The 15,092-nt window shown below is 39.2% G+C and overlaps 1 protein-coding gene across 5 annotated transcripts in view; it reads right to left on the reverse strand.

Annotated features, from left to right (window-relative positions):
• The window catches only part of PDE9A (phosphodiesterase 9A), a 169,770-nt gene that overhangs the window by 113,027 nt on the left and 41,651 nt on the right, over positions 1-15,092 (reverse strand). The window lies entirely within an intron of this gene.

Consider the following 15,092-nt stretch of genomic DNA (forward strand, 5'->3'; position numbering starts at 1 on the left):
TGGTTCCCCTCCTCCTTCCTCCTTCACACCCCTTTTCCTTCAGCGAGTTCAGTGTATGCCTCACAATTTCTTTCTCCCTCCCAACTCTTGCCCTAGGAGATGTTTTTATCTGTACCATAACCTATAACTTCTTGATCCCTCAACCCTCTAGCTGGCTATCTCCTCAGAACAAGACACACTCTCCTCTTTTTGACTCCTTGTTGAGCCAATCCAACACCACATTTTCCTCCTCTCTTGAATCCCTAGCCCTCTTATCCTATAGGTGATTATACCCTGCCAAGCCTCAGCTCTTGATCACTCCCACCATCTACCACCTTTACTTTTCCACATATGCTGCTGAATGAAAGTAGAGAAAATTATGGTTCCATTCTGACTGGGTCTGCTACAAATTTATATTATACAATGCCAACTCGGCCCTCACTACTGCTAGGTACTTCTGTTATACCTCACTTATCAACTCATTCTTGAACTCTCCACAGTAGCTCTTGTAAACTTTTTCATCTCTCCTTAAACTTCCCATTACTTCCCCTCCCCTGTTAGTTGAAGTCATTGCCTCATATTTTACAGAAAAAAATTCCTCTGACTGTATTCAGGGCAATGTGTCTCCTGTAGGGAGATAGCAAGGGGTCAGACTAGGTGTCTTCTATTTGCCCCAAGGCAGGGAATTTCCCCTGTGCAGAGAATTTACCACTTTCTTCTACCTCAGACCCACTACCATCCTCAAATGAGAAAAAGAGCCAAGAGTTTCTCTGACCTTTTCCCTTCCATCTGCTTCTCAGTGAAGTGAATCCCTAAGGCAGCAAAGGGCCAGACCATCTGCTCAAAGGACTTCTTCCTGCCCCAAAGAAATTACTTCCATCGGTGCACAAGGCATCTTCTACCTCCTTTAGCTAGCCCTTAAACTTCCCATTACTTCCCCTCTCCTGTTAGTTGAGGTCATTGCCTCATATTTTACAGAAACAAATTGAAGCCATTCAGCAACAGCTCCTTCTTCTTTCAAGTTACTCATTTCACATCACTCAGACAACTACTACCATTATTCTTCCTTCATGCCTTTTTCTCATGAAGAAGGAGACATTTTCATCATCAAGGCAAACCTCTGCATGCATAAGTGATCCCATTCCAACCTGTCCTCTCCAGCACATTCCTCCTCTCTCATTCCTACTTTTTCACTTATATTTAATTTTTCTGTCTATTTTGATTGCTTCTGTGCTGCCAGACATATTCATCTCACCTACATCTTCAAAAAACACATACTCATCAGTTCATACCTGTTATATCTTTCTACCTTTTGTGGCTAAATTCCTTGAGAAGGCCACTTACATTTGATATCTCCTTTTAACTGCTTGCAATATGACTTGTGACCTTATTATTCCACTGAAACTGCTGTCTTCAAAGTTAATGATGATCTCATAATTGTCAGATTCGATTACTTTTTCTTCATCATCATCATTTTTGACCTCTTAGAAGTCTTTTCCACTGTCAATTACCCTTCTCTCCTTAATATTTTCTTTTCTTCAGGTTTTCATGACCCTTCTTTCTTTTTGCCCTCTTTTACTTATCAGATTGCACTTCTCCATCTCCTCTTGTGGAACTTCATCCACATTGCAAATGCTAACAGTGGGGGTCTCCCAGAGCCTATGCCTATTTCCTCTTTTCTTTTCCCTCTTTAGTATTTCACTTGATGATCACATCACCTTTCATGGTTTCTCTTTTCTATGCAGATGACCCTCAGATCTGCTTATCCAACCCTAACCTCTCTCTAGACTCACACTCTCACATCTCCAACTACCTTTCAGATATCTTGAACTGGATGTTCCCTGGATATCTGACACTCAGTATTCCAAAACTGAATTCATTATCTTCCCCAGATCAAACCCTTCCCCTCTTTCTATGTTCTATATCTGAGAGTTCTCCCCATCATCCAGGATTATAAACCTAGGTGTCATATGTGACTCTTCACTATCTTTCACATTTCATATTCAATTAGTGGTCAAGTACCAATGATTTTATTTTCATAACATTTCTCTCATGCCCTCCACACTTTTCCTCTGACACCACCACCTATCGGGTGCTCTCCTTCATCAAATTACACCTCAACTATTACAGTAACCTGCTGATTGGTCTCCCTGGTTCAAGTTTCTTCACACTCCAACTCATTCTCCAACCAGCTGTCAAATTGATCTCCTTAAATGCATTTGACATCATCCCCTCTACTCAACAAACTTCAGTGGCTCACTTGTTACTTATAAGATCAAATATAAAATCCTATTTGGCTTTCAAATTCTTCCATAATCTGTCCCTTTCCTACCTTTTCAGTCATCTTACACACTTTATTTCCCTCCACATACTCTTTGATGCAGTGATGCTAGTTTCCTTGTTTTTCTTCAAACACAATACTCCATCTCCCAATTCTGAGCATTTTTATTGGCTGTACCTCATGTCTACAATGCTTTGCCTCCTCATCTCTACCTCCCATGTTTTCTGGCTTCCTTTGAGTCTCAACAAAAGTCCCACCTCAGTTCAAGTCCCAAAATGCCTTTCCCAGCTCTCTTTAATCTTGGTGATTTCCCTCTTAACTCCCAGTTTTTCCTATCTGCATCTTGTTTGCACATAGTTGTGACATGTCATCTCCCCATTAGACTGTGAACGTTTTGATAGTAGGAACTACTTTTCTTTTATCTTTCTTTGTATTTCCAGACCTTGGCACGTACCTGGCAAACGGTAGTTGCTTAATACTAGTTGGACTGATTGACTGACCTCTGTGTATCAGGTTGGTGTTTTGCTTCTAGAGGGATTGATGTTCATATTTTTTTGCATGTATTGACTAATGAAGTTTGATTACATGGATTGAGAGATGAAAGTCTAATTGGTGTTAGCATATGTAACAGTAAGTCAGTTTGAAACATGCACTATGTTACACCTCTGCTTAATAATGTCAAATGAGTCATAAAGAGATTCCCTATAAAATCAAAACTGAAAATATTCTCTATATATAATGTTCCTGTTTATGGATGACATTGAATGGATTCATTTAAACCCTGGAACATTTCAGAGTCTTTTGGATGAGATTCATAACCACTCAAAAGAGTTTGACCTGACAATACTTGAAGAAAAAAATTATTGATATTCAGCTGGATGGACAACCTAGAGTAATTTTCCATGAGTATCTCTGTTTCTCTCATCTATATATCTATCTATCTATCTATCTATCTATCTATCTATCTATCTATCTATCTATCTATCTACCTATCTATCTATCTATCTGTCTGCCTGTCCATCATCTATCTATCCATTTATTATCTATTTCTACCAATGTATTTATTTATCTTAAACACTGTAAAGAGAGAATAAGATGGGCTCTGAATTGAACAGGGTAGTAGGCTGGATTGAATACCTCTAACAATTTGCAAAGTAATTTTATTGGTTGTAAGCTCCTCCTTGAAACAAAGAACTTTCTTTATAATGACACTACTGTTCCAGTGAAGTTATATGGCTACAAGATGTGAAAAACTATAATCTCAGAAGAATTGCAGTGAAGATGGCTTTGGAGAGAACATGATAGGAGTGGGCAGAATCACATGAGTAGTGTGTATAGAGGCAGGACTTGAACCCAAATCTTTATGACTCCAAGGTTAATCTTCTAGTTATTACAATATGCTGCCTCAGCACATGGACTATGCAAATTAAAGTACGATTTTCCACTCAGTTCTTCTTTCTCTGTAAAAATTGCTTTCTTCAAAAACACTTTTTCTTCCCATGTCACAATTATTTTAGAAGCATGACTATAAAGTGCCATAATATTTTATACCAATTATTTATGTTAAGACATTCTTATTATCTAAGATGTTTTGAGTAATAATGTGAGATGGACAATACAGTCCATTATGGTTGCATTTGAGTCAGCTGTGCAAATTTCCTGTTTCTCCTGGCATGGCGGGAGCAATATTCTAAACTTCCCTGAACCACTGTAAGCTAGGCTAGTTGTTCTTTAAAAGATATTCGGTACAAAACATCCAGGCCACAAGGAGTTGTTATTCCTTCCTTGAGTTTGTGACAGCAGATCAATAACATGAATAACAGTGAAAATTATACAGCTGAATCAGTGCTTTAACCTGGAGGACACGGAGGAATAAAAGGCACAATTTTGTGTGACCAAAATGACTTTATTCTTTTCTCTGGGAAAAGATTCCTAGCCACACTGTTTGATAGGGTAAGTAGGTTGTGCAATAAACTATTGAGCTTCCCATTCCCGTAAGTCTGTTAATCAGCTTTCCTTGTGTAGGAGAATAACTGATCCAGTTTAATATAGCAGAATGCTGGTCATTGTACTCTAGAAGAGCTATATAAACCAAATATGTAAATTGGGGCAGGGGTGGGAGGGAAGGTTGCTGTTACCAACAGGAAGTCTCCCTTAGTACACTAATAAATTTCTTTTCCTTTCAATTTATTTGACCTCTAGTCAAGTAGATTTGTTGAGTGAGGTTTTTCTCTGGGTTCTTTAGGAATCCCAGTTGAGAATTCCCCAACAATGACCATCCCTTACCTGTTCTAAATGTCTTTCACCTGTAATAGTTAAGTAAACTTATATTTGTTAACTGTTAAGTGGATTCTGAGTGTTTTGCTCTACTCTAATTTCAGACCTAAACTACCAAGGGACTGGTCTGAATCAGGACAGACTCATGACATTTGTCAACAGTTGTGTGCAATTGGAACCACAGATGACCTCCTTGAAAGGGGATTGTATGATGAAGAAGAAGGTGAATCCTAGGCACCCTCCTTTCTTCTGGGACAGCATCTTGGTGCTTTAGGTGGTTTTTCCCATTGTCCCTGGGGAATTAGTGAGTAAAATGCCTGTGATTTTTTTGGCAAGATGAGGTCAATGTGAATGTGCTCTGTGTCATTAAGCACTATATCCTGAAGAGAACTGCAGTAAGTTGGTGGGTGAAAATGAATTCTCCTTTTTTTGTAAAATAGTAATCTTCAGGCTTACCAATTGTGTTGGCCCTGGGGCCTTCCAGTTTGGTCATTTAAGTTTCCTTTAAGTTCTGCTAGAGGATTTCCTCAGATCTCAGTTTGCCTTTGTGATAAGAAAAATTGATTTCATCTCCATCTGGAACTTCCTGATGCCATTTTCTTGAAGCAAGCACATCATGTACCCTGCCGGTTTGTGAAATCAAGCTTGGAACTTGAACCACAGTTCCAGTTTTCTATCCCACTAGTTTCCTGTTTTTCCTCATGGGACAATGTTTATCTTCTTCTGTTATCTCTAAAAGTCTCCTGAACACTCCCTTTTGAATTGCTTATGCAACTGAATACTATAAAAGATGCTTTGACATTTATGTGGGGCACACATTATTATGAAATGATTTTCCAGTGTCTCCTTCACTCTTAGTGAATAAATGGCAGTAAAATATTTTTTTTGGTCTGTGGCTAGTTGATGAATTCATCCAACACCTTCAAAACATTAGGAAGAAATTGAATTTAGGGAATGAGAAGACTTTTTTTTTCATTTATAGAAAAAGACAAAGACTTGCCTTTTTGGAACCAGTATGATTTATAGTAATCAACAAACTGCCCTTGGGGAAAGTCCATCTAATTTAGAAACTAGTAGGAAAAGTCCACCTAACATAAATTGGGCAGTATTGTATCTTGATGATTTGAAAGAGATAACTTTTGCATTTTGTTTGACTTAAGATCTATCATTGTACTTTGATTGGGTTAACTGGATGGGCTTAATCTCCAAAGACAGATTCTATTTTACTGAGACTTGTGTGTGAATGAATGAGTAAAGAACTCTTTGGTTTTCAATGGCTTTTGGTGACTATCATTATAGCTTCTGATACTATAAATATAGTTCCCTAGCCTGGACTCTCTTGGGAACGTGGCCATTACATCATGTTTCCTTAACTAGATTGCTGGACCTGTTAGGGAAAGAGGGAAATTTCATTCCTTGTGCTTCCTCAGAAAGGAAGAAAGCATTCTATTTCACAGTTGTCTGCTGGAGCTTGTCCCTATGTGGGTACTTTTCCCCACCTTTACTCTCTTTCAGTTGTACACTGCTGTTTGATACCCTGAAAGGTCTCCACCCTTAGGCTCTACTCTTAGGGCTGTTGATAATCTATCTTCTTCCTCAATGATTTACAGATTCCTACCCAGTCATACCCTCTCCATCTTAGTGACTGCCCCAGCAATGATTACTCAAACTTCAATTCTTGTCTTATGCTTCTCACTCTCTTATTCCCATCCCTCCTCAATCCAACCCCTCCTCAAATACCCAATTGTAATCATACCTACCCCTTATACTGTGTTTTCTGGAACACTTGTTCTATAGTGTTTTTTTTTTTTTTAGTGGCTTTCATCCTGAACATTTTCCTTTACTGCTTCTTTCACCTTCTTACATTTCCTGAAACCTTCCACCCTCCTATTGACATAGCTTGTCTGGCCACCCTTTCTTGCCCTGGATGTTATTCATGCTCCTGACTAAGTAGTTGAGGTGGGGGAGCTGTGATACTTCTTGTTCCCCACTGCTACTTCCAGGTTTTCCCTCTACGTCCATCACTCAGTAATATCTCCTCTTTTAAGGATCACCCAGTTTACACACAGAGCTTAGCTACACACAACAGACATAGCTTTTATCTTTTGATTACTCATAAGTGTGCCACTTCCGTGTTTATGTACAATGAAATACTTTATCTGATAATAACCATTTATCATTCCTCCTTTTCCTCAGTTTTAGAACCTTTAACACTGTTCATCATCCTCATTGTGATCTTTTACCCCTCCTCCCTCTCTTCTTTCCCAGACCATTCATCAGAACTTGTTACGTTCTCCTCCTTTCCACATCTTGATCCCTTATTGAACCGGTTCAGCTTGGCACTAATTTCTCAAGTCTCTTGCCACTTTGTCCCATTCTAAACTTCAAAGTTGGATTACTCCCATACATAACTGTCTTCACTCTTACTCACGTGCTGCTAAATAAAATTGGAGAAAAGACACAGAACTTCACTGACTAGGTCCACAGACACATATTCTGTATCACCTCATCTGGGCCTTCACAGTTCTTTTACTTCTCCCTAACTGATTCACTATCCCACTTACCACAGATCATAGGAAATGAACAAATTAAGAAACTGGGAAGCTAGGGTGTTTGAGAGACTATAAATACTTAAGTTGCAGTCTCTGTTATGAGGGCAGGATTTGGGAAAGAAAGAACAAAAGCCAGGCACTGAACTCACTAAGGAAAGGAGAGAGTCTTGGAGGTTGTTAGGAATAGTTAATGGAATCTTGATTGGATGCTAAATATGAATTGAGTGAATGTTAAAGGAGGGAAGGTTACTAAGTGATGGCAATAGAGGGAGAATCTAGAAGTAGCAATGGAGACAAAGAGTATTCCAACTCTCTTACCGCAACTAGTGAATGAGGAGGGGATATGAAAGTTATGAAAATGGAACCATTGCTGGAAAGGGCATTCAGTGCCATTAGAGGGGTACTCTGAAGTTTACTTATCCGATAACAATCTTTTATCATTCCTTCTTTTCTTCTATCTTACATCATTTCATGCTGTTCATCATCCTCATTGTGATCTCGGTGTCAGGTAGTAGAAGATGGTCACTATTGTCCTCTATCTTTTCTGCTCTTTGTGGCTGAACTCCTTGAAAAGTGGTCTAACTTTTGACTCCATCATTCTATAGAAACTATTCTTTCCAAAGTTACTGAGGATCTCTTAATTGCCAACTCCAATGGCTTTTTCTCAATCCCCATTTTCCTAGACCTGTCTGCAGTCTTCTAGCTCAATATTTTTTTTTCTCTAAGTTTTCAGGACACCACTTTCTCCTGATTCTCCTATATGTCAGACCATTCCTCCATTTCCTTTGCTGGATCCCCATCCAGATCATATCCTCTGAATGTGAGTGTCCTGGAAAGTTCTGTCCTAAAACCTCTTCTTGCGATGATGCCATCGGCTCTCATAGATTTAGATACCATCTCTATGCTGATGATTTGCAAATTTACCTATCCTGCCACAATGTCTAAGCTGACCTCCAGTCTCACATTTCCAACTGCCTTGCAGACATCTGGCTGTCCCGTAGATATCTTATAATTAGTATACCCAAATTAAATTCATACTCTCCCATTAAATCTTTCCCCAACTTAAATTCTCCATTACTACAGAGGGCAACATCACCCTCCCAGGCCCTCAGGCTCACAACCCAGATGTTATCCTGGATTATCTCTCAATCCCATATTTAATCTGTTGCCAAGATCTATAGATTTTACCTTGCAGTATCTCTCAAATATGCCCTTTTGAGAGACACTGATAACTCTGGTACAAATCCTCATCATCTCATGCTTAAATTGTTGTAATAGATTGTAAGTTGGTCTGCTTGCCTCAAGTCTTTCCCTACTCCAATCCATCTTCATTTAGTCATCAAGTAATTTTCTTAAAGTACATGTCTGACCATATCAACAACACCATTCCCTTCAATAAACACTAGTGGCTCCCTGTTATTTCCAGGATCAAATAGAAAATCCCCTATTTGGCATTTAAAGCCCTTCAGGACCTAGTCTCCTGCCTTATTAGTCTTCTTATACCCTTCTCCACCACACACTCTTTCATCCAATGGTCTTCTGGCCATTCCTCAAATAAAACTCTATATCTTGGCTCTGGATGTTTTCTCCAGCTATCCCCCACCCCTGCAACGCTCTTCCTTCTTATTCCCCCCTGGCTAACTTCTTTAGTTACATCTAAAATCCTACCTTCTCCAGGGAGCCTTTCCTAGTCACTCTTAATTCTAGTGTCTTTTGCTGTTAATTATTTCCTGTTTATCCTAAATATAGCTTGTTTGTACATATTTGTTTGCTTGCTGTCTCCCGTTAGATTGTGAGCTCCTTAAGGGCAAGGATTGTCTTTTACCCCTTTGCAAATCCCCAGTGCTTAGAACTGTGCCTGACACAAAGTAGGTACTTAGTGTTTATTGACTACCTGATTAGAAAGAAAGAGGCTTAAGAGGAAAGCAGATTTCTTGACTATGAAATAGGCATCTTGAAGAGCACAGTAGATGGTACTGGTAGATCTGAAATTGGATGCTATAGGAGTCTGGTAAAGGGGAATGGAAGTAAGGGACTAGGCAGTGGAGGATATGGAATGAGGTTCATACAGTCACAGTTGAGGTTTCAGAGTCACTGGAATGGGGAAAGTATGAGGCGGGAGTAGGCTAATCATTGAGAAATAAATTCTGGTAGATGATCAAAACTTTCTGGGAAAATGCCTCATTCAGGAAAGATGCTACATAAGGTAAATGTAAGAAGATTTTTAACAGAAACTGGGAGATTTAAATTCTATTGAAACAGAAAGGGTAGAGAAATAAAAATTGGCATGTGAATAAAAATTTGTTTGGATGTTACGAAATTTGGATTGGTTATTTCACCTTATGACAGACAGTAGTTCCTGGTGTGTTCCTAGTCTTGAGGGCTTACCCGGTCATGAATCTATCTATTCAAATAGTCTCTTAAGCTCAGGATCAGGCTCTGGATCTGATTATCTGCACACATCCCATTTTCCCCATTCCTAAATCTTTTTCTTGTTGACAAGAAGCTCAAAAAGTACTGAATGAGATATATAAAATGAGGAAGCTGGTCTTTTCACAGATCTAATCACAGAAAAAGTTCATAATAACAGAGTGGTAAACTAACAGTAAAAATGTGGGATTGCCAGGTCTTCCTTTATGAGATCCTAATTAGTCCCTTGAGTGAATCAGAAAGGAAACAAGTGATAGGATAAAGGCTCTGGGTGACCTTTAAAAGTCAGTTCACTGTATCCAAGAGACAGACTCAAAGAGAAATTGAAAAAGGAGCCACAACGAATCCACAGGGAATTGGTAAAAGTAAAATATAAAGTAACAGAAGCACAGATGGAATAACCAACACAAAGAAAGTAGCAGGATTCATGAAGAGAGGCTGGCTTTGGCAGAAAAGTCATGAAGCACCTAAGGATAGAAACTGTACTGCTGAAATTTCCCCAGATGAAAGATTACAAGGTGGTAATCCTGTATCTCATTTCTCCCCTCATGCTCCTTTATGGAAGTTTGAAGCCTCTTGTCTGTCACAGAAAAATGTGTTTGTTTTTTGTTGTTTATATTGTCTGTACACAATGTTAACCACAGGCCTATTTGAATGTTCTTTTAGGAGAATAAGATAAAAATTATGGAGGAGCATATGCAGATTTTTCTAAAAAAATTTTTTTTTGCCAGGACTGTCTCTGATTAGAGTTACAAAAGGTAGAATTAAAGATTATTTGATACAATTTCCTTTGGCAAAGAAGAAGAATTTATATAAGGGAGCCCATCTCGATAATAAGTCAACAAGGGACAAAAGGGGCAAAATAGAAGCACTCCTGCTTATCACCTAATCCTACTCACATTGCTAAAATGGTACAACACCAAATTTGACTAGTGGACATTTGTCATTACTTCCCAATGGCAAATGATGTATGAGAGGGTACTTGACTCCATCAATGACCCTGGCTACAGAAACAAAGCCTTTGAAGACTTGAATTTGTTGCCCTAGAATCTTCCAAACCTACCAAGACCACAGGATCTCTTCTTTGTCACAAATATGCCCAATGTCCCAGTTTTTGCTGCTATAGCTAAGTAAGGCAACGCCATTAGTTCCAAAGACACATTCTTATATGAGAGCTAAAGATTGTGGACCACTGAAGGGATACTGAATCTTCCCAGTGTTCTGAATATCTCAGGATTCTCTGCTTCAACAGAACAAGAGAATATATTTGATTAGGAGTCAGGAGAGTCATTTCCCACCAGCTGTCCACCTAGGCCATCTTTCTATCTGCCTGGCTAATAGCTGCGCTGCTTTCTCATTTGGACTAGCATATTCCACTCGACCTTCATAATCCATGCCTCCAGTCCTTAGGGAAGTTAATTCACTCTACTTTGAAACTCTTGTTCTGGAGCTGAACCATCTTGACTGATGATCTAGTTGGTTCAAGCTTATCAAACCTATTATAGCTAGCTGCATTAGACCATGCATCACAACCAAATGAGCCATCCAGCCAGGTCATTTTGTCATCTATCTTATTTGGATGCACATTCTCCCTTCTCACTTTGACCTTCTATGGGTGTGGTTATCGAATAATTACTACCATTGCTTCTGAAATGTTCTCCCATTTTTCTTCCCTTAGCTCCCCCAGGTGTGTAATATTTTTCCCTTCCTTCCATTTTTTCTTTTAAGGTTATTAAAACACAATAAAACTATTCTTAGAACCTCTGTTTTACTTGATTCTTTCTATGATACCCCGGAGACATTAGGATTCTGAAGAGACAAACATAATTAAAATGTAGGTAGTTCACCCTTACAAAGTAGTTTCTCATTGCTCATGTATATTTTATCTTTTTATATTTTTCTTGATTCCTATATTTGTATTCAGTTTCTCTTTAGCTCTGGTCTTTTCATCAGGAATACTGCTAAATCCTATGTGATCTGAACCAGTTCTTCAGTTCTTGAACTCATTCTTTCTGGCTTCCTGATTTATTTTTCTTTTGACCTGGAAGAACTTTGCTTTGGTTATCATGTTGCTGTGAGTTTTTATTTTGTGGCTTCAGGAGATAACTTTCTATTTTCACTTTGCCTGCTTATTCTAATATGTCAGGGTGGTTTTCCTCCTGTAACTTCTCAAAATATGATACTTAGACTTATATTTGGTCATGGATTTCAAGTAAACCAATGATTCTCAAATTCTTTCCTTTATCTGTTTTACAATTTTGTTTTTTCCCTCAGGTTAGTTGTTTATGACAAGAAATACTTTACACTTTCTTTATCACTTTGTTAATTTTTTTATTATCTTAAAGAGTCTTTAACTTTTATTTGGTCCACTCAAATTTTCAGGGATTCTATTAACTTGACATCACAGGACCAGGGTTCTTCTCCATCCTCTTCCCTAAAACTGGGATTAGTTTTCCCTAAAAGCCAACCAAACTTTTCCTGGGACTTGAATGGCCCCTGCCTCTCTTGATAAAGCTTCCTGATCATGTGAGGGCATAACAAGTCCTACTCATGTGGAATTGGGGCTCGTTTAACTGGGCAAATGCCTGGAAACCAGGTGAGTCAGTCACTAGACTTTGCTCTGCTGATCAGATGAGTTTCTATGGAGACAAGGTGGGGGAAGGGGAAGTTGTGTCCAGAGAAACCAGGTGTCACTGTATCCTTTTTCATATCCTTGCTATGTCAGGACAAAATAAACTTTATCCTTTTGTTATGTTCAATGACTGTCCAGTGGCTTATTTCATCCCAGAATTGAGCTAATAGGACCCAACAGTGAACTAACATTAGGTTCACTTCCAACATTTGTCATAGACAGAAACTGGGATGAGATGAGATGGCCTCATGGCTCATATAGTAGTTAAGTGGGGGCAAGAGAGTAGCAAATAAGGAGGTTTGGGTGATTAGATGGCAGAATGCTACATGGCATCCTGTTGCAAGAGTCTCTCTTGTTATATGTGCCCAATCCTCTCTCTGGGATAGGGAGCAGGCTCCCATTCACATGGAGCAGTTAGATCAGTGTGGGCTGGAGATTGTCTGGGAGGATAAAGAAATGTGACATCCAACATTTCCTCATTGTTACTGACCATCCTGCAGAAGTTAGACCACAATATCTTAAGACCAAAAATTGAAATGGCCCAGCTCTTTTGGCAAATAAAAATAGAGATCTCAGCTTTAGGGACTGTGCAATGAAAGGTGAAAGGTAAATAATGGAGTTGGTGACAGGTCACAGCTAGGAATCCACCACATGGTCTCTGTTGCAGAGGTTCCAGTTCCACTGCTTTCCATGGAGATTGGAACCATGAGTCAAGGGAATGAGAGTGGAAGTGAGGAAGAGACTCAGGAACTCCCACTGGTGGTGAAAAAGTTGATAATTTGGATTTATGTGGGTTCCCCTACAACCTGCTTGCTATAGATGGCCTCAGGGATAATTAGATGCCACCTTCTAGGTAAAGTCCCATCAGAATGGCTTCAGACTTCAACTGGTGAAATCTGAGCCAGATGTTGAGACAGCAGTGGCATGGGAAAATGCTGCTGTCAATGTGACTAGGCACATTGATAATGGAGGGAAAGTCATAGAGCCCACCACTGGGTAGATGGGTAGAAGATAATGATTGTTGTTGAATCATTTTAGTTGTGTCTGCTTCTTAGTGATCCGCATTTGTGGTTTTCTTGGCCAACTTACTGGAATGTTTTGCTATTTCCTTCTTCAGTTCATTTTACAGTTGAGGAAACTGAGGTAAACAAGGTTAAGTGACTTGCCCACGGTCATACAACCAGTAAGTGTCTGAGGTCAGATTTGAACTCAGGAAGAGGAGTCCTCTAGGCTTGATACTCTATACACTGCACCACCTAGAGAGCGATACCCTCTACCACAGGAGTGACTTCTCAAATATGGGGTTGATAAGAAAGCAATTGATTGCAAGTCAATGTGGATGCTAGCAAAACTGTATAGGGAAATTCTGTGACAGTCTATCATGTTTTGAAAAGTCAGAATATATGTGAGCCCTTTCAGCAGCCTCTATGCATATCATTGTGGGTAGAGTCAAGTGAAAATCCTTAGTCACTTGAATTGTTGTTAACACCAAAGAATATCCAGGGTAAAATAAATTTCTTCTCTAGTGATGGAGATGAAGAAAGTTGGAATACTTTATTATGTCATCTCACCTTACCACAACCCCATGTTGCTCCTGAGGGAAGGAAGATCATGCCTGACAGTTTACAGTGGACTATAGAGAGCTGAACAAAACCCTCACACTCATCTGACCTCACCACTGTTGCACAACAGCTAGTTTAAGCTTGGGGTTTGGGTCAGGGTTGAGATGAGGGGAGTCGGGGAGAATGTGAGGGTTATTGACCTCATCAATGCTGTTTTCTATTTTCCTGTGGCTGAGACTAGTTTGAAGCAGTTTGATTTTACCTGGGAAGGAGTACAGTGTATCTTCACCATTCTTCCTCTCGGTTACTTGACCTCTCCTTCATATCATAATAGGCAGAGACATGAAACAAGCTTTTCTTTCTGAAGGCATTGAATTACACCATTATTTTGATGACATAATATTGGTCAAGCCAGATGAGGCTATGGTGGCAGAAGCCCTAGATCAGATAGGTGCCCATATGAGGGAAAAGGGATGGAAAATCAACCTTAAGAAAATCTAAGGTCCATACTACTTGTTCAAGTTTTGGAGATTGTTATGAATGGGGAAACCTTCAGCTGGTTCTAGGCATAGTCTGGACTAATCTATTGACACTTGCTTTCCCACAATTTAGTAAGGAAGTCCATTATTATTGGATTCAATAAATCAAGTCCTGATTTGTAGTATTTTCCAGTTTCCAACATATAAATGCTCAGATTGAAAAATCTAATAATTAACTTTAGCAAGTTGATATGAACTGGCACCAGTACACCCCTGAATAAGTTTCCTGAGGGCAAGGACTGCTCTTTTGAATTTGTGTTCCCAGGGTTTAGCAAAGTGTCTGCTATATTATAAGCTCAGACAGCCTCCTCTATCATTTAAATCTTTTTTAAACCTGACCCCTTTCTACCTCTTCAGTCTACTTACACATCTCTTCCAAAGCAAGACCTGTTATCCTTTCCAATTTAATCTACATTTCTTATTTCTGTGCTTTGGCATTGGATTTCCCTCAGACTTAGAGTGCTTAGAACTCCCAGCTTTCTTTAAGACTCAGCTTAAGAACCACTTCCTGCATGAGACCTTTTATTATCCCCTTATCTACTAGTGTCTTTCTCTTCAAGGTTATTTAAAATGTGAAATATATATCTTGTACATGTACAAGATTGTAAACTCCTTTAGGGCAGGGACTGTTCCTCTTTTGTCTTTGAATCTCTGGATGCTAGCACAGTAGTAAGTATTTCATTAAGTGCTCAATACTTTTTTGTTGATTGATTTCATTCATGTTGTGAAAATGAGAGACAAAAGATGACCAATCCAAGTGCTAGATCTGTATATCTGAGACACTAAACGAACACGAGGAAGGCTTTAGTGGCAGTGGATGTAAACTTCATATAGGGGTTA

Source organism: Notamacropus eugenii, chromosome 5 (genome assembly GCF_028372415.1).
Source record: "Notamacropus eugenii isolate mMacEug1 chromosome 5, mMacEug1.pri_v2, whole genome shotgun sequence".
Lineage (NCBI taxonomy): Eukaryota > Metazoa > Chordata > Mammalia > Diprotodontia > Macropodidae > Notamacropus > Notamacropus eugenii.